General features: G+C 45.6%; 1 protein-coding gene across 1 annotated transcript in view; it reads right to left on the bottom strand.

The window, feature by feature from the left end:
* C17H1orf21 (chromosome 17 C1orf21 homolog) overlaps window positions 1–17,007 on the bottom strand; it is a 222,601-nt gene extending 205,594 nt beyond the window's left edge. Inside the window, exon 1 of the mRNA XM_045982796.1 lies at window positions 16,653–17,007. The gene's annotated coding sequence lies outside the window, so the exon portion shown is untranslated. The remainder of the gene's footprint in view (window positions 1–16,652) is intronic.
* Window positions 17,008–19,109: the final 2,102 nt, after the last annotated feature.

Here is a 19,109-nt window from a genome sequence, read left to right on the forward strand (position 1 = left end):
GGGAGGCGGGAGGTGGTGTGGGAAGGGAAAAAAACATCCACTTGCCCTCTCCCCTTACTCTTTTCACTCTGCATGCAGCCGGCTCACTAAAGCCCACTGCAACAGAGGGAAACTCAGGTCTTTCCTCAGTAGCCCTTTCGAGGAGCAATCAGGGAAACACAGTCTGAATGCATTTCTGCAGATTACAAGGTTACCTGCAGGCCGTATGGAGAAGCAAGCAGTGCCAACCTAACTGAATTTTACTGCATTTCCCTCAGTATTCTGATCCTCTATGCCACTTAACAAATAACCTGCCACATGTTCTAGTATAAATGTTATTTTCCAATGCACAGCACTTGATCATAAATACAAGGGCTTCTTTTATCTTCTGAGGACATTACCTCTCACCGCCCCCCCCCCCCAATTCCACCTCCGTGATGGAAGGCATCTAAGATTCAAAGAAGGGTTCTAGGTAGTTTGGCTGTAAGCATCTTTGATGCAAGCATTTTTGCCGCATAACCAACTGGCCATAAGGCAATTCTGCATATAAGATTAAAAAAAATAAAATAACTCGTTGACAGTGTGGTTTGACAGTCTGTCGGTTTCATCAACTGGCTGACAGTTTAGTTTCATTTCTCCACTGATGCAATAATCCTGTTTTATATTATATAGATTTTAACCCTCACAATCATCTAGAGAACAGCACAGAGTCTTGAACACACATCTCCCATGGAACCTTGGAACCTCTATCAATAGACCGGTGACAAGATGCCAAGAACGAACAACACCGTAGGCTTTCACCATTTACAAATATACGTTCTAGTATTTGTTAGCAGGTATGTCTTTGAATGAAGAAAGAAATAAAGAAAGAATGAGATCAACCAACCAACCAACAAAAAAGTATATGGCTATCAGCAGAAGACTCTAAAGACAGGGCTTAAGTACAAAACAAAATACCAGTTATTTGCACAGTTTGTCAATGAATCAACACCATACATCTTAAATGTATACAAACATACTGTATTTCGCAATCAAGTCTTTCTACGTTCGTCGCTCATTTTTCATGTTTCATTACGTCCTTTTTAATGAACGTCCCTCTTTTGTGTGTGTGACTTTTATCTTTTACAGCAAAATTGACTTATGGCTAATTAATTATTTGGCAAAAATGTTTGCAGTGAAGTGGCTTGCAGCAAAGATACTTATGGCAGAAACGCCAGATATGCCAAAGAAGAACCCCCAAAAATCATTATTATAAGATCTAAACAAGTAATAGGAAACAAAAATGAATTTCACATGCATTTCATTTCTGGATATAGTCATGTTACCTCCTTGCTAATCACGGGAGTTTTTTAATTCTATCCGGTTCCTCTGAAGCGTGGGTTAGTCTTGGGTATTAGAATAAAGAGTGAAAAATCAAAACACTTGCAAGGGATTTTATCTTCACACAGCATCCTTAAACTCTCATTGGAGATTATATGAAGGGGAAATATTTTCTTGACATTAGAACCTTAAGCAAACTTGGTACAGACTCAAATATAATGAAAATAGAAGGGAGATATAAAGACAGCTTCGGTGTTATAAAAACTATCCTCCTGGGCTTGAAAGCACACACACACACATCCACAGGTCATAAGACGAGCTGGGGATTCGCCATCTTCACTTTAAACTGACCTTCTGATTTTGAGTAGAGAAAAGTGTTTTGCCACATACACCCCCTTGAGGCAGGTCTAACAGCCCCCACAGAAAGAAACCCAGCAGCCTCAGGAGCTTCAGTCGGGTCCAAAGCTGAAGGCACACGAACCTAAGAAGGAAGGTGCTACTGGACAGAGATGCCAAGTGGCTCTGCTATAAAATCAGCTTCACTCTGGGAAGTCACAATTCCGGAGTAAACCAGGTGCCCTGGCAACCAAATATTTATCGGAAGGCTTCTTCCCACCCTACCCCTTCTTCGGCTATGCCATCTCGTGAAAACACCAGTGGAGAGAAGAGGATGTAGCAATGGCGGGATTTTGAACACAGACTTCAAAGCACGATGGTAAGTATTAGTGCTGGGTCTGATCACACCACGTCAGATTATGACTCAGATAAAAGATGAGGACCAGGGGGAGGGGCAGGGTGCAGCTGGGTGGCACAGTGAGTTGAGCGCCTCTCAGTTTTCATCATCAAGTCATGATGTCAGGGTCGTGGGATCAAGTCCCTCATGGGGCTCCCCACTCAGCGTAGAGTCTGCTCAGGATTCTCTCTCCCTCTGTCCCTCCCAATCATGCGCTCGCTCTCTCTCTCTCTCTCTCTCTCTCAAATAAATAAATAAATAAATATTTAATTTTTTAAAAAATGGTCAGGGAATGAGTTTCATTTGCTGACATCACACTTTGGGATACATACAGTAATCCTTGAAGAACAAGGGGGGAAAAAGGTTTTAAAAATTTTGAAAAGTTGGAGAAATAGATACATATAATCTCAATGCCAGACGGGAAGATGGGCTACAAATGTTTTGCACAGGCATAGTCAAGACAGGTTTGGGGGCGCTTAAGGCTAATCTTAAGAATGGAAAACTAGGAGAGGCTTGAAATCAGAAAACAAACAGTAACCAACCCTGTGAGATGTCCCATCGCCCCGTCGAATCCTTAAGGCCACCCAGTCTCTGAAAGCAGACATCATAGCAGGAGTGAGAGCAGACTCGAACTGATGTTAAAAATTCACGTTGATGTTGTAAAGGACCATCACAAGAGATTCAAGGATTTCCTCTCTGAAATCTTAAGGGTAAAAATACCAACTCTCTGGGATGGGCTGCCATTGAGCAGAAGGATTTATTAGCACCTGAAGTTCTTAAAAAGATACTCTGGAGTAGAAGTTGGGAACGTGGGATTAGGGGTCAGAAAAACCTTCGTGGAGACCCCATCATGTATATCCCACTGACTTTGTGACATCACGTCATTTCCTGTGTGGCTTAACCTCTCTGAGTATCAGTTTATTCATCAGTAACACGAAGCCCATATGTAATTCTCACAGGACCGTGACCGAGGCTAAGTGAGTTCCTGGACACACTACATCTGGCATACTGCATGTGCGTACCAAACATCTCCCATTTATGATGCTGTCCCTTCAAAAACCATCTCTCTCTGAATAAAGTTTAGAATTGGCCATGAGGATACTGTGCATAAATGGTTACCAAAAAATCACTTACGTGTCAAAGAACCTATGACTCCGTATGTTGTTGTGCCTGGTGATATAACAGTCACTTGTGTGTGTACACCACACAACAACATATTTCTTTTTGCCTGACCCAGACACTAAAACTAAGCATCTTGGAAAAAAAAAAAGTCATTGTCCCTAAATAAGAAACGAAAGAAGCCAAGTGTTTCATATTTAACAGAGGTCTTTCTCAAGCATAAATTTAATTACTTGAGTTCTGAGTAATCGAGCCTATTCCTGGGTCTGGACTTTTGTTGTTGTTTTCCTTCTCTTCTGTTATGAAATAATCACATAACATGTGCAATTCAATGTATAAAAGCGAAACGAACATCTCTACCTGTAGATGTCCATACCTGTAGAACATTACACACACCTTTGAAGTCCCAGGTGTAGCCATTCCTAGCCACACCCTACCCTTCATCCCCAGAAGTAATAATCACTGTTCTCCTGCAGTTTATGTTACTGGTCCCCACGTTCTTTTTCTAATCTTGCCATATATGAGTCAATCCTTAAACAATGTTGTGGCTTTAGTTTAGCATTCTTTAGAATTTTACAGAAATGGAATCAATTCAATGGAATCTTGTTCTTCTATCTTGCTTTTCCACTCAACATTATGCTTATGAGATTGATCCCTGCTGATCAGCACGTTGCAGGTTATCCTCGCCGCTGTTTATTATAAACGTATCAGTTTCTCTTCTCAACATACTGTGAATAGGCCTATTTCAGTATTTCGTTGTAAGCATTGCTACAGATGTATAAGAGTTTCTGAGACTGTGCTTCCCAATCCTCTTCACAACCATATTTACAACCATACACACACACACACGCATATATGTATGTGTGTATGTATGTATACATATGCTTGTCAGAATGACAAGCTATAAAGTTGTTAAGACAAAACTGCTCCCACTCCAGGCTTGCAAAGTGCTCTGCTACCCTGAAGACTAAGAGGGTCAGGGGACCATTTCACAGGGAATTCCAAACTTCTTTCCAAAACGGTTATACCAGTTTCTACTGTCACCAGACTCATACGTATATTCCCTCTGCTCTATATCCTTGCCCAGTGCTGGATGCTGACAGACATTTACCAACCTGGTGGGTATGAAACGGTAGCTCATCGTGTTTTTAATATTAAAACATGTTATACCACCTCTATAATTAAAACAGTAGAGAACAGAATAGAAAATGCAGAAAGAGAGCCAATTAAATACTTATGGAAATTAAATGTACGACAGGGGCACATCTCACATCAGTGGGGAAGAGATGAGAGTTTTCATAAGTGGTTTGTGACATGTGGAAAAAGAGAAAATTGGATCTATTTCCCCATATGACAAAATAAATTCCACATGGGTCATGGACCTAAATGTTAGTGATAAAACCACACAAGCACTAAAAGAAAATATGGGTGATTCTCTGTAATTGTCCAAAAGGGTAGTCATTATCCACAGATGGCTACTAAGCACTTGAAGCATAGTTAAGTGTGCCTGAGGAACTAAATTGGCAGTTTTAATTTATTTTCATTAACTTAGGTTGAAATTTTAAAATACTTAACTCAGTTATTGGAAAGCTTTCATGTATACTTGGAACAACCTGGTTATGTGAATTCACTTTTTCAACAGCAAATTTTATGAAGTCCAAATGCAGATCAAGTATTTATTATGAAAATTTAGTGACCAAATTGAAATGTGCTATAGTATAAAATACACATCAGTTCTTGAAAACTGAGCGTGGAAAAAGAATGTAAAATATTTCGTTAATTTAAAACTACTGATTACTTATTGAAATGATAATATTTTGATAGATTAAAGAAAATTTATTACTAAATTCAATTTCACCTGTTTCTTTTCACTCTTTTTAATGTGGCTACTAAAAGTTTACATATGTGGTTTCTACTGGATGGTGCTGCTATACAATCTAGAAGAAAATTTCTTTCTGCATCATGATTCAAAACCAAGAAGCAAGAAAAGAAAGACTGATAAAACTGACTACATTAAAAAAAAGTTTATATTTAAAAAACCATAATCTGGGGTACCTGGCCGACTCAGTCAGAAGAACATGTGACTCAGTCTCAGGGTCATGAGTGTGAGCCCCACCTTGGGTGTAGATTACTTAAATAAGAACTTTAAAAATAAAAATTCAAATTAAAAAACAAAACAGAACCAGAGACAAAAGACAAATGATAATCTGGGGGAAAAAACTGCCAGCACTGCCCATTTACCTGTCCATTCAGTTAAGGAAAAATAATGTTTTAGTCTAGGTTTTATGTTTGATTCGCAAAAAAAACCCCACCAACAAAAACAATCATTCCCACTATAATGTAAGAGCAGAAGACTGGGAACAACCACATAGCCAAAGGAATAAAGTGTATATTTATCCACTTTATACACTATTTATAAAGTGGTATGTTTATACACTGGAGTCTCTGCAGTTGTAAAATACAATGAAAAACTTTATATATGGCTCCAGAGTGATCAGTGAAAAATAGTGTTAAATGCAAAATACAAGGTGCAGAACTATAATATTCTACCCTTTTTTCTAAGAGGAAGGGAATGAAGATGTTCGCATACATCAAATAGAGAGCATATGTCACAAAGATCACACATACACAAACACATGTCTATATACACACATAGGTGTATTTTCCTAACTCTGTCCATCGAGCAATGACCAGCCCAGAGACAATGAGAACTCCTAACACCTGGACTATGGTCTCTAAATACCACTCACCACTAAAAATGATCTGCAGTAGAAGTACTAGGTAAGTCTGAAATACCTTGTTATACAAGAAAGTAAAAATACCATCAAAAACCACTACAGTCCTGTCAAGAGGATTTAGAAGCCAACTTAAAGAGTCTTCCACACGCCACAGATAATTAGAGCTTTGAAAGAAGTAACTACAAGGGATTGAAACACATATAATCTGTTAAAATCCACAAGTTCAGAATACTAAGAAAGAAAGAAAGATCCCAACCTCTTTAGTCTTTTTTGGAAGATGCTAGAAAATCAACACATTATTCTGAGTATTATTTAAGAAGAGAGAATAACACCAAGCACTAATTTTCCTATATAAGCTCTATTGTTATGGTTCACTTCTTCTTGATAGTAAAATTCCAGCTAACAAATGCATGACAGATGGCGGAATATCATCCTTGTACAAGCCTTACCGAAACACTATATCTAAGCAATGACCATCAGTGGTTTTGGAAGGACCCGGAGGAAACTTTATAAGGAGAGACGGAGCTGATAACACCTAAATCCACTGATCAGACTTAACCTCACAAAAGAAGAAACAAGAAGGCGCATGTGCCTCCTGACCTATTGTCACAGAAGGTACATCATAACACTTCGTATGATGGACTCTCGCCAAACTGTCTGACTGAGCTTCCAGTGTAGCTCAAACTACCAGCTTACAGGAAACATGAGAAACAGAAATAATGAAGTACGCCAAGAGAGAAGATGCCATCAGCAAACTACAGAATGCGGGAAATCCTACAGAAAAATCTCTGTTTCTTCAACAAATAAACTGCCAGGAAAGAAGCAAAAGAGGGAAAAAAACAGAAAAAGGAAGTCTGTAAATGAGGACAGATGCATCTTTCAGGTGTGAAAACTGTTTGAATCCTGAATATAACAAATTCATCATTAAAAACAGTTATGGACCAATCAGGAAAACTTGCTTTCTGATTGGATAGCTGACATTAAAGAATTATTGTTAAAAATTTTGGGGGCATGATAATGATATTGTGGTTATGCTGAAGGAAAAAAGTCCGATCATTTAGAAATATAATCTAGTATGCATGGATAAGATGACGTGATATCTGTGATTTGCTTCAGAAAGAACCAGTAGGGGAGGGAAAGGAACAGGTGTGCGTGGCAGGAAGGGGCGAGGAGTATGGAGAAAACAGAACTGGCCAAGAGTTGGTAATTAAAGGCCTGACTTTATCATCAGAGAGCTTGGGTTCCAGTTCTACAGAGCCTTGGTCAAGGTCCTAAAGACCCTTAGCCTCAGTTCTTCTTTATCAATAAGTAGAGGTAATGGTAGGAGGTTCCCATAAGGCTGTTGCAAGCATTAAAGAAGATAATTCATGTAATGTTCTTAGCACAGTGCCCAGGCGCAGAGTAAGTGACACACTTGTGTAAGAAAGCCACACGTGTTGGCTTTCATTATCCTTACTCTTGATTATGACCACTGTTATTCATGATCAGGAGGCTAGAGTCAAAAGGTGGTAGAATTGGGATGCTGACTTCAAAGCCCTCCTTCGTTCCAGTACATTATTATGCCTCCCCTACCTCTACCCTGAGTCTCAGTGGAGACTGAAAACATGTAAAAATACTCTGCAGTAAGAGTCTCTTTTTCACAAGACAAGGCTCTGGCGGCACTGCTCTTCATGGCTTCTAGAACCAGACAATGAGCCTTCCTCGGTCATAGTGGCACAGCTTCATGTGTCTTCACTGCTCATGGTTCCTCACCTGGTAGCAAGTACACCTCTAGTATCCCAACCCCCTTAAGTCAATACGCACGCTCGTAAATCCACGGGGATTAGACACTGTGCTAGTTCACCGTCCTCCCAAAATATGACCTCAGATATGTCATTTTTACGACATCAGATGCTGGTGTAAATCATATGAAGCAAACCTCAGAATCCCAACATGTCAAACTCCCAGTGAGAGAACATCAAACTTTGCAGGCAGCACAAGCTAACAGAACATTACGGTGCTAAGTACCCGCATCATGAGATCTCCTGTAGGGTAAATAGTTCCACTTCTATTTAATAACAGAATTAAGAGAAACTCTCTTCAATATTATTTTATTTCTTTGTTGGGCCATGCTGACCACATGGTTGATCCATGTCCCACCCTCCCTGCTCCCTGACACCGGGCCTGGCTGCCCGGCTGCCCTGCCTCTCTGAGGGCCTGTACCGTTCATGCTCTTTCACTGTCCTTTTCCATCCACAGCCCTAAATGTCGGTGCTGCCTGGAACTCACTGTTCAGTTTTCTTGTGCTTACTCTCCCTGGGCAATCTCATGCCAAACCACACAGCTTCAACTACCAAGTTCACAAAAATTCTCATTCATTCGTTCATTCATTCAACCCATTCACTCACTCATCAAATACAGACTAGGCCCCAATTGTGCAGTAGCTGTCGTGGGGATACAAGAGAATTAAAAACAGAAAGAGTCTTACCCTCATGGACCCTTCGGTTGGGGGGTGGAGGTGGGTAATCAATCTGTATTTGAAGAATCACAAAAATAAATTTGCAACTATAATAGTCGTAAGTACGTACAGACAAGGTGTACAGTGTAGCTGGAAGAGAGAAAAGAGGGATCTAACCTCATCACGGAGGTTAAGGACAATGTCCCCGAGGAATGCTGAGATCAAACCAGTAATTCTGCCCCAAATCTCTCTTCTGAAACCTAGACCAGAATCTCAGTGTAGCTCCATCCAAAAATTATAAGCACCTAAAACTCAACACACTTCAAACTGAGTTCATGGTCTTCCCTCCCGATGCATGGATTCCTCGACTGACTAATCCATCCCCAAATTTTGCAATTATCCTTTACCCCTTTCTTTGCCCTCCAGTCTCAATTTGTCACTGAGTCCCACACATCTTGCTTCCTAAATACCTTTCCTGCATGTCCGTCTTCTCCGTGTTCCGGCATTAGCTCAGTTCCCATCAGCGCTCATCCAGTTAGGACCAGAGTATCCCTTGCTCTGACTCCGGTCTCTGTCCTCCTCCAGCCTCTTACCCACACTTGAAAGGACCTATCACGCAAACAACGTCTCTCCCCTGATTACAATCTTTCAGCGCCTCTGGTTGCTTGTATTTGGGGCAGAAACTCCAAACTGCTTACCACGAAGCCTCGTGTGGTTCCTCAGCCTCATCTCCCACTGGGTTTCGGCACGTGGGTAAACTCCAGCTATCAGGACCCACATCGCGTGGGCATCTCCCGCCTGAAATGCCGTACTTCATCTTCCCTTTGTCCATAAACTCCTTTATCCCCAACTACCAGTCTGTGAACCAGTCTATGAATCCATAGTAACATGAGAAAAATAAACTTGGAAAGTCAACCTTAGCCACCTTCCAATATTTTTAGAAATATAAATAATGCCCCCAGAGGACTCCTGCGTAGCTACTGAGTGTCATCCCAAACACCTCTTCCCCTGTGAAGCCTTCTAGGGCTTCTTTATTTCCCAAACTGGGAGACTTCTGAGGGCTAAGGGGGTGGTATTAAGACCTGCTGAACACGAGGCATTGACCAGGGCTGTCCCAGGGAAACCAGGCTGCACGGTCAGCCTCCTCTAGAGAAAACTGACTTCTTTCTTCCCTCAACTCCCAAAGCAGCGTCATTTACCACACATCATGTGTTTGCCTGTCAATTCACTCCCTTGCCTGGGAAGCCCACAAGGGCAAGGCCAGGCCTTTTTATCTGTATCTCCAACATCTCTCAGTGCCAGGCACGGAGATGACACAAAGTGTCATCAACAAAAGTAAATGTTTGTTTAACAGATTATCTGAGTGAGTAAGAAAGATTAGATGCCTTAATCTTGGCCAACAAAGGAATTTAAAAATTCCCATTATCCTTTCTCATCCCACACCATACTTCCTCATTTGGTTAAAGAGAGTTTTAAATGGGAACAAGGTCTTCACAGAGAAAAATTTTAAGCGTCAGACCCTTGACCAGCTGTCAACCAACCAACAGCCACTTACTCAGCATAATACATTCCCCCGGGCATGAAGGAAGATCTTATCATTTGTTGGGACTGTAAAAAGTATATAACTGAAAATCAAAACTAAAGTGAAAGAAATAAACGTCAAGTAAGGGTTACAGGCATTCACGGACGACAAGGGAGGAGCCACTCTTAAGGGTTGGTGGGAAAAGGGTCTGCCTTCCGCTCAGGTCACGATCCCAGGGTTCTGGGATCGAGCCCCGCATCAGGCTCCCTGCTCAGCAGGAAGCCTGCATCTTCTTCTCCCATTCTCCCTGCTGTGTTCCCTGTCTGGCTGTGTCTCTCTCTGTCAAATAAATAAATAAAAAATCTTAAAAAAAAAAAAAAAGAAAGAAAGAAAGAAAGAAGATTAAGTAAAGAAAGGGGTCAGAGACAGGATCCACCCAAGACCTGAGATCCCTAGGCGGGGCGGGGTGGGTGCTAGGGAGGCCATCAAGGATAAGCACAAGGTTTGTTTTGTTGCTGTGTCTAGACTGCCATGGATTCCTGGCACAGAAACCAGGACATCTGAATTCTCAGCAATTATTTTTTTTTAAAGATTTTATTTATTTTTTTGACAGAGAGAGTCACAAGTAGGCAGAGGGGCAGGCAGAGAGAGAGGAGGAAGCAGGCTCCCTGCTGAGCAGAGAGCCTGATGCGGGGCTCAATCCCAGGACCCTGGGATGGTGACCTGAGCCGAAGGCAGAGGCTTTAACCCACTGAACCACCCAGGTACCCCGAATTCTCAGGAATTATTAAGGGACTCGAAGAAGTTCCTGGATTCTCATCTCCTTCATCAGAATAGTAATCGTATCTTTCTGGGACATAAAATGAGATATACGTTGCTTCTTCCTGAATAAGCTTCTAACTGCAGGAACGGTTACAAAATTATTTTAGGGAAACTGCTTCTGGCAGGACTTTCCCACAGAACTGCTGAAGTCACCCCTTGGCATGTACCAACTATCTGTGTCTTTGTAAAGTTCTCTGCAAAACACAGCCTGGCAGGCTGCAGCTCTCCTTAGGCCACACCTGGCCTTTCAATCTTCGCGGGATAGAAATCGTCGTGTCAACAGAGGGGTTCCGCTGCGCTGTAAACAACCACACACAGGCCTTCCTTGTCAACCTGGGGTTCGGGGAGAGGCTTTCAGGAATGGCTGTGATACACACTAGCAGCTGTGATGATTGGTATAAAAAAGATCCCCACACTCCAGAGAAGACTAAACTTCTCATGACCTCTTCTCTGTCCAGCTCAGCTGGGGAAAACCTGAAGTCACCAAGTGAGGTGTCCTAATACGGGGTTTGCCAACGAACCAGAACTACTATGCTTTCTACTGCGCTCAAATAAAGCACAGCCCCATCAAAGAAAGGGAATTCTTACTTAAAAACCATTTGCTCTGCTCTGCTTTACAGCACCTTCTTCCAAAAGCCCGGGAGCACTCAGGATATTGCATAACTAGCGCTGATCTACTTGTGAAGTACAATTTTATAAAAAGACCAACCCAAGTATGTATGTAATGAGTCAATAGGATATGTTTTTCCAGTTGTCCCCATTAATACTTTTTCTCCCACTTACTCCCTACTGATGGGGCTGACCTAGGCTACAAACTTACAGGGCAAACCAACAATATTAGGTCCTATTAGCTAACAAGCTAATAATATTAGCTAAAGAATTCTTACTTGGCATAAATGGGTCCTGTAGGCTTACAACATTTTCACGGAGAGCAGTAAAACCATAACAAATGAGGAAAAAATTTTGGTTCAACTTATAGTAATATTTATTTAACCAAAGGAGAAAAAAAAAAATGCGGTAATGAAGATGGCATTAAATAAGCCATTCTATTTCTGTCATTAGTAGATTCTGGCATACAGCAAAGCCTTTCAATGGTGCCATTACAAAAATCTCTGAAATGCTTTTCAAGATTTATTGTCCAAATCTTTAAAAATAACAATAATCATGGAGATGTTCCTTTATTCTCCAATACAGGATGTAACAGGTAAGTGAAGAAGCAAAGTACTTCAGCTATCACTACATGGCTTAAGAACCTTAAAAAAATACAGGGAAGTCAAAAGTGAAAACAAAGGCAAAGAAGATCCCTAAACTCAGGGGTGCTCTAATCCCATTTTCCTACAAAGCACAAAGCATGTGGACTTGAACTCATGAGCGCTACAAATGCATCTGCTAAGTAGCATGAGTCTGTGAAACAGGCACAGGCAAGTATGTGCAAGAAGAGCTACGGGTTTGACGGAGAGAAGTGCGTGGGAGTAATAAGGGCGGTGGGGGGCAAAGTAGGACAAGGTAGAGGGGCCCTGAGGGCAGTAGGAAGAAGCTCCCCAGAAGCCAGAAGGCTACACTTGAACATGGAGGTGGGCGGAGTCAAGGAGAAAGTGGGCCTGGAGAGGAGGTTAAATATTGGACAAGATGATTCAAACATAAAATACCCAAGTCCTGCCGGCACAAGTAAGGTGGAAGAATGAGAAGCAGGAGGCGCTATGGGTGAAAAATCTGTGGGACAGAAAGCCATGTTAAAGCTCCAGGAAGGACTAGAGGGTGAAAGGGACATTGGCAAAGGAATAAAGTTAAAGACCGCCTGGAGAGAGAGAACGGATATAGGGGCAGAGCCATGGGAACGCCAGGAGCCTGGTGAACCTGCATGAGACAGGTCTCCACTCTCCTCCTATTAAGTGATTTTAGAGGGAGTAGCAGTGACAATCGATTACTGCCTCCCTTGGGAAAACCTAATAAACTACGAGCTGGGGCTACCTGAGCCTCCCCAGACCCCTCTCTCCGACTCCTTGATCCAGACACATTCTGGGATTCCAGCATGGGACACCATAGTGCTAGGGCTATGGCACAAAGTTCAGTAAGACAAGGGACATGCGAGTTCTCTGGGAACCACAAAGCGCCGTATCCATATGAGGAATCGTTACTCACGGAACCCCTTGGACTAAAAAGATAAAGACCAAAGTCATAAGTCAAAACTCATGAGTGAAGAAATATTTGTCAAAGATGGATACTACATATAATCCCAATCAAGATCCCCCAGGTAGAAATTCCAGTAATTTCAGGGACATTACGCCTCGTATGTTTACTTGACTGTCCAGTATTCTTCAACAATTAAAAATGCTATCCAACCCTCGCGCCTGGGTGGCTCAGTGGGTTAAGCCTCTGCCTTCGGCTCGGGTCATGATCTCAGGGTCCTGAGATCAAGTCCCACATCGGGCTCCCTGCTCAACAGAGAGCCTGCTTCCCCCTCTCTCTCTGCCTACTTGTGATCTCTCTCTCTCTGTGTCAAATAAATAAATAAAGTCTTAAAAAAAAAACAACCCTATTCCAGGCAGAATATGGAGCTCTTAATAAGCTATCGTACTGACTTACTGAGATGGAAGTCTGTAGCTAATGTATTTCCAAGGAGTTTTTTTTCTGACACATTATAGACCTTAACTAATTAGGTTAATTCAATTCAATTCAATCACTCACTGAGTAACTTCCAAGTACAAGGCAGTGTGTGGGCTACTGCAGGGCTTGCAAAGATGACCCAAACCGCCTGCCTTCTAGTCGCCTGGCCAATTCATCTTCTCAGTTTCTATTGTAGATCAGAGGGGAGCTACCTCCCCTTTCCACAAGTGGAGACAGAAGGCAGTCTTTACATTCTGTGCCTGGCCTACAACTCGGGAAATACATTTTCCAGGAACACACTTCACTGCAAAAAATAAAAAAAAGTCAAGGAACTTCTTAATGCCTGCTGACGGAGGACGCTGCTGGGCACTCGTTTCTGTGTCATCCTAGCCCAGCTTACATCCAACCACTCTTGTCATGATTGCATAACCACAGCATGTCAAGTTGTTTCTTGTTGCAACTGTAACTTGTAAAATTAAACTTCAGAACTGAGATAGGCAAGCTAAATAATTGCCTACTTTAAAAATATGTATATGTGTAATTTGCATGCCACTTTAGATAAGCCCTTGAATTATGAGCTCTTAAAGTCACAACTGTCACCAATTTCTAAAATAGTTTCAATGTTGCAATTCCCCCTGCAGACAGGCCCTATCCCTGCCTTCTCCGTGGTCTAAGCAATATGTTATACTAGCCTAATGCAATCTGCTTTTCGTGTTTTAACAAGAACTTAATTAATCACCGCATTTACTTCTCCCATGCTATGGGACTTCTGACACTCCAAAGAAGGATCATAAAATGGCCCAAAACACACTTGTGTGTGCCTCAGGTAGCACCAAGGGGTACTGATAAGTTCAAGGGAAGCTGAGGCTACTTATCACACTTAGGATCCCCCCACACACACCCGGACCATCCCGATGTGATTGAGTCTCTGCCCTCTCCTGCCTCTCCTGACCTCATGGGAGGTGCCATGACATTCCCTCTCTGGGCTGTCTCACTCTCTGAGAGAAAACAGCCAGTAGAAAGGGGGCTGGCCGGGAAGAGCCTGGAGCAAGAAATGTAGAAATGTAACAGTCAAGGCTCGCCTGATGGACAATCCCGCACAATGCTGAGGCACCATCTGCCTGGAAAGATACTCATAATCGGGCAAACCACCTTCCTCCTTGGTAGGATTTTTAATCAGGCACAGCAAGTAGTACCAATTAACGACCAAGCTCTTGATTTGCACCCTGCGATTCTTCAAGAAGCTCCAACCACTTCAAAGAGTGGCCTATTAATTCCCAGAAATCCATGTGAGATGACAAAATGAGACAGGGAGAAAGGGGTGACGGATAAATTACTAACCAAGAAAACAAAATGATCAGTTCTCTCCAAAGAGTGAACATGAGTCAGTGCTCCAGAGGGAAGCTAGAACCTCAGGGTTCTTTCAGGATGAACTTTTAACGTTGGATAAAAGACCTCCACACCAACCAAGGCCATTTTTCTGGGGACCTATGACCCAAGGGAGGTAAGCCTGACCACGGGAGCCCCACTCCTCCTCGGACATTGGCTCATCCAAGAGCTAAGTTTGCTGGGTTTTACTGCTTTGCCCAGTGGCCCTCCAGAACTGTTCTCTGAACCCTGTTTGCCTAACAGGAAACCTGAAGGGAGGTGACATTTCAATGCTGCATTTTGTGATCAGCGAATAAGTGCTGGTCCCAGTAATGGTTTAATGCAGTTAAATACACTCAGATGTCCTATCACCAACACTTCCCACTTCACAAGGGGTGAAACAAAAATAGCTGATCATGTCTAAATTAATTTCCATGTCCGTTCAACTGTATTTCCAGAGAGCCAACACACAACATGTTCTATTGGTCCTACAGTCCAGCTCTTGAAGTATGAAAAAGGGGGGGGACCCTCCAAACTGAGCATCTTGAACTGAAAAACCCTTCAAAAACATCATCTCCCCGCCCCCACCACCACCCCCAGGAGAGCTAAATAGCCCAGACCCGCACTACCCATGATTTTCTTCTACCTCGGTACATTCCAACTCTACCAAACTAAAAGGTTATTATTAGGTGAAAGGTGAGTCTACCCGCTTGAATAGAGAGGTTTTCATAACATCTCTCTGCGTAATGAACATGCCACTTCCCCAAACAGTGCATAGTGTTTCCTTAAAAAAAAAAAAAAAAGTGTTTCATGGAATCTAGGGTGCGTCAGCCCCCCTCCCAACATCTGAGTCAGAGCATGTGTGTGTCCAACCAAGGTTCTGGAAGATCAGGGTGTATCACTTTCAGAGTTACTCCAATAGCTGAACTTATTATGGCTCTCTTCCAGCCACACACAACATAAGCACCATCTATTTTAAAACAAATTTCCTAACCCACATGCAATGGAAGATACCTCACAGGGAGGTAGGCTTCCTCCTGAAACAAATCACTTCTATCCCCAACTGTATTTGTCATCACTCACGATTAAGGCATGTTTTGGGTATGTATTTTTATCTTTGACCATGTAACTCCTGGAGCAAAAAGAAAGCCTCCTCAAATGTGACCATCGTGCCTGAGCCAATTCAGAGCTTTAGAAGAGGAATGAATGGGAGATGAGAGCCCTTAAGCCCAGGGACTTCTCTCACGCAAACAGTAAGGGAGGGGGGGATCCCTCCGTGGAGGGAGGAGGCAGGGTGGATGGTCGGGGAAGGACATCAGCAGCAGGGCAAAGGCAGCCCTGGCGGCCGCACTTCGCGAACTGCCTGCAGAGGGGAGAGAGATCTTCTCCGCGTACAATACCCAAGCACCCCGTGCTGCCTCGCATGGGCACGAATAATAAACACGCCGAGGTGAGCAGACGGATGCACCGAGATCAGCCACCCCAAAAGGTCAAAACTTCAGAAATCCCGGGGATCCCAGCACCCACCCAAACACATCAATCAGTCGGAGCGGGAGAAGGGACTCTAAGACTTCACACAGGATTCTGAATGTTGTTGTTTCCTTCTAGATCTGGCTTGCAAAGTACGGTGGCTACATGCACAGCTCGAGAGGAGCAGGCAGGCTGAGGGCAACGGGGGGGTGGGGGTGGGTAGGGAGGGGTGTCTCACACCAGCCACCCAGGCCTCAATGTGACGAAAGTCGTCAGCAGCCCCAACCGCATCCCAGCCCCTCCGCCCCGGCGAGCAGACGCCCCCACCCCAGCTTCCGTCCCCGCACTGGCAGCAGCAGCCCCGGGCCGGGCCGCGCGCCGGCAGCGCCACCACCGCCACCACCACGGCTCCCATCCCTTCCGCGCGGCAGACTCCCCGCAGGCCTCCTTCCCAGCCCACCCGGGCTCGCCGGGGAGCCGAGCCGCGGGCCTCGCCGCCCGCACTCCCTGCCCGAGGCCGGCGTGGGCCACGCTTACCTTGGGCGCTCGCGGGGGGGCTGAAGGTGGCAAGCCTCCCGCCCCCCGCCCCTTTCCTCCTCGCCTTTTCTCTTCCTCCCTCTTCTCCTCTTCCTTCGCCTCCCCACAGTGAGTCCGGGTGTCCCCCTCCTCCCCGCCGCTCCGAGTAGACGCCTAGAACCCCGGAGCCCGGCCCGCGTGCGTGCGTGCGGGAGGCGACGGCGCGCGGCCAGCTCTCCAGTAACTGAGCGCGGCGCGCAGCTCCAACTAAAGTGTGAAAGAAGCGGCGGCCGCGGGGCCGCGGCGCGGAACGTCCCCCCGGAGTGGGCAGGGAGCAGCGGGAGCGGGCTGGGAGCGAGCGAGGGAGGGGACCGCCGGGGAGGGGCGGAGGGAGGGAGGGGTCCTCCTCGCCCAGTCACTCACTCGAGGGGCGGGGGCAGCCGGCCACGCCCCCGCCGTCGGCCCCGCCCCGCTCCCCGCTCCGCGCGCGGCCCGCCGCCCTCCCCCGGGGAGGGGCCTGCCGAGGCCGCCGGGCCGCGGAGACCCAGGAGGACCGCTCCGGGCTAGCGGGCGCGAGGGACTGCGCGGAGGGAAAGAGGGCGCCGCGGGGCACATTTGTGCGCGTCTGTGCGTGTGTGTGTGTGTGCGTGCGCGCGCGCGGGCGTGTGGCACGAGCCCGCGGGCCGGCGGGAGGGGAGACCCCGGCGGGAAAGCTGCGTGCGGGCCCTGTCACCCGAGGGGAGGCGCGGGTACAGCGGGGCAGCTCGGAGACCGGTGGGCCCAGCTCTGCGGTAGACCCGGCCAGCCTCTGGGCCCTGCCGCGGGGCTGCGCCTGCTGGGAGCGGACGGAGGGAAGGCCGGGCACCCTGGGCGCGCCACGCGGCCCCTCCCCTCCCCGGCTGGATGGCCGCAGCGCCGCGGCTCTCGCCCAGCACCTAACCGCCTTCCCGGTGCCCTGGAGCGGCGGCGCCTTCCAGCTGAATAAGGCCCGGGCCACCCGGCGGCAGCGGCCCCGCGGGGCAGAGCGCGGTGTGCCTCCGGCCCTGGCGGCAGACTTCGTGCCCTGCTTCCCCTCCCCGCCCTTCCCGGGCTCTGGGGACTAAGGGCGGAGGCCGCGTGGGCTGGGCGCGTCTTGGATGGTTGAGGGTCCAGAAAGATCGCCGTTCAGCTTTCTGTGGGCACTCACAAGAGGCCACCCAATTTCCCCCTCTTTGGGAGAAGGTATTTGTTTCCCTCTTCTCGCTCGTCTTGGGTGTTCCGTGCGAGCACCGAATTGATCTTTCCACATCGATAGCAGTTGGACGTCTTTTGTGCGGCTTCCCCGCGCTTCGCTGCTGCTGCATTGCCCCAGACACGTGAGGAATGCCAGGCCTCCGGAGCGAGGGACACCCAAGAAAACAATAGGGCCAAAAGATAAGCTCCCCGGGTCTCGCGGATTACACACAGACCCAACCGTGTCTCTCTTTCCACCAAGATTGGAGAATGGAAAAGGACACGTCAGAGCCGTGACAGTGATGAGACACTTAATTGAAAAGCAAATGCATAATTTAGTGTAATGAAATGAGTTAATAACCACCCATCACTGGCTGGGAAGTCAGGCTTTTTGGGGGGGGGAATGGTTTTCCGACCCTTTTTCGTTCTCAATTTAAAAGACTAGTATCACGTTGTTTGTGAAAATCAACTTGTGTTCTCTGTTTTTTTAAATTACCCATATTCTAGTTCATTTTTCTCCTTGGAACCAGAGTTCTCTGTAGTCTGAAGAGGAACGGCTAAGCTGGGAGAGGAGGCAAATTAGGATTCCAGTCAGGCACTGCCAGCCACCATCTCTATGTCCCTAGGCAATCCGTTTCATTTCTGTCAGCCTTCCTTTCCTCAGCTGTAAAATGGGATTGATGATACTGGCTCCCACCTCTTAGGCTTGTTGTGAAAGTAAAAGGAAAATAAAATGAGGAGCTAATGTGTGTAAAACACTTTGTGTAATGACACATGGTAAGAGCTCACTGAATGTGAGCTGTTATTTCAGATACATAGTTTAACCCCAAATTTGGTAAACTTTTTTTTTTTTTAATCTTTGCATTCCTTCTTAAAGTTGGGGGAGGGATCCATCTGCTGGGTTTATGCAAATGTAGTCAGCCCTTCTTTGGGGTTTTTAGGCCATGCCTAAAGCCTCCTATGCTGAAATGAAAGAAATCTATGATGACTAATGTGCGTGCGTTGGTGGCTCAGTGGGTTAAAGCCTCTGCCTTCAGCTCAGGTCATGATCCCAGGGTCCTGGGATGGAGCCCCGCTTCGGGCTCTCTGCTCAGCAGGGAGCCTGCTTCCTCCCTTCTCACTCTCTGCCTGTCTCTCTGCCTACTTGTGATCTGTCTGTCAAATAAATAAATAAAATCTTAAAAAAAAAAAAAGATGTGCGTGCGTTTATCTATAGAAAAGGATCCTTAAGAGTAACAAGCTTTCGTCTCCCTCCCCACCCCAGTT

This window comes from Meles meles, chromosome 17 (assembly GCF_922984935.1).
Source record: "Meles meles chromosome 17, mMelMel3.1 paternal haplotype, whole genome shotgun sequence".
In the NCBI taxonomy this organism is placed as follows: domain Eukaryota; kingdom Metazoa; phylum Chordata; class Mammalia; order Carnivora; family Mustelidae; genus Meles; species Meles meles.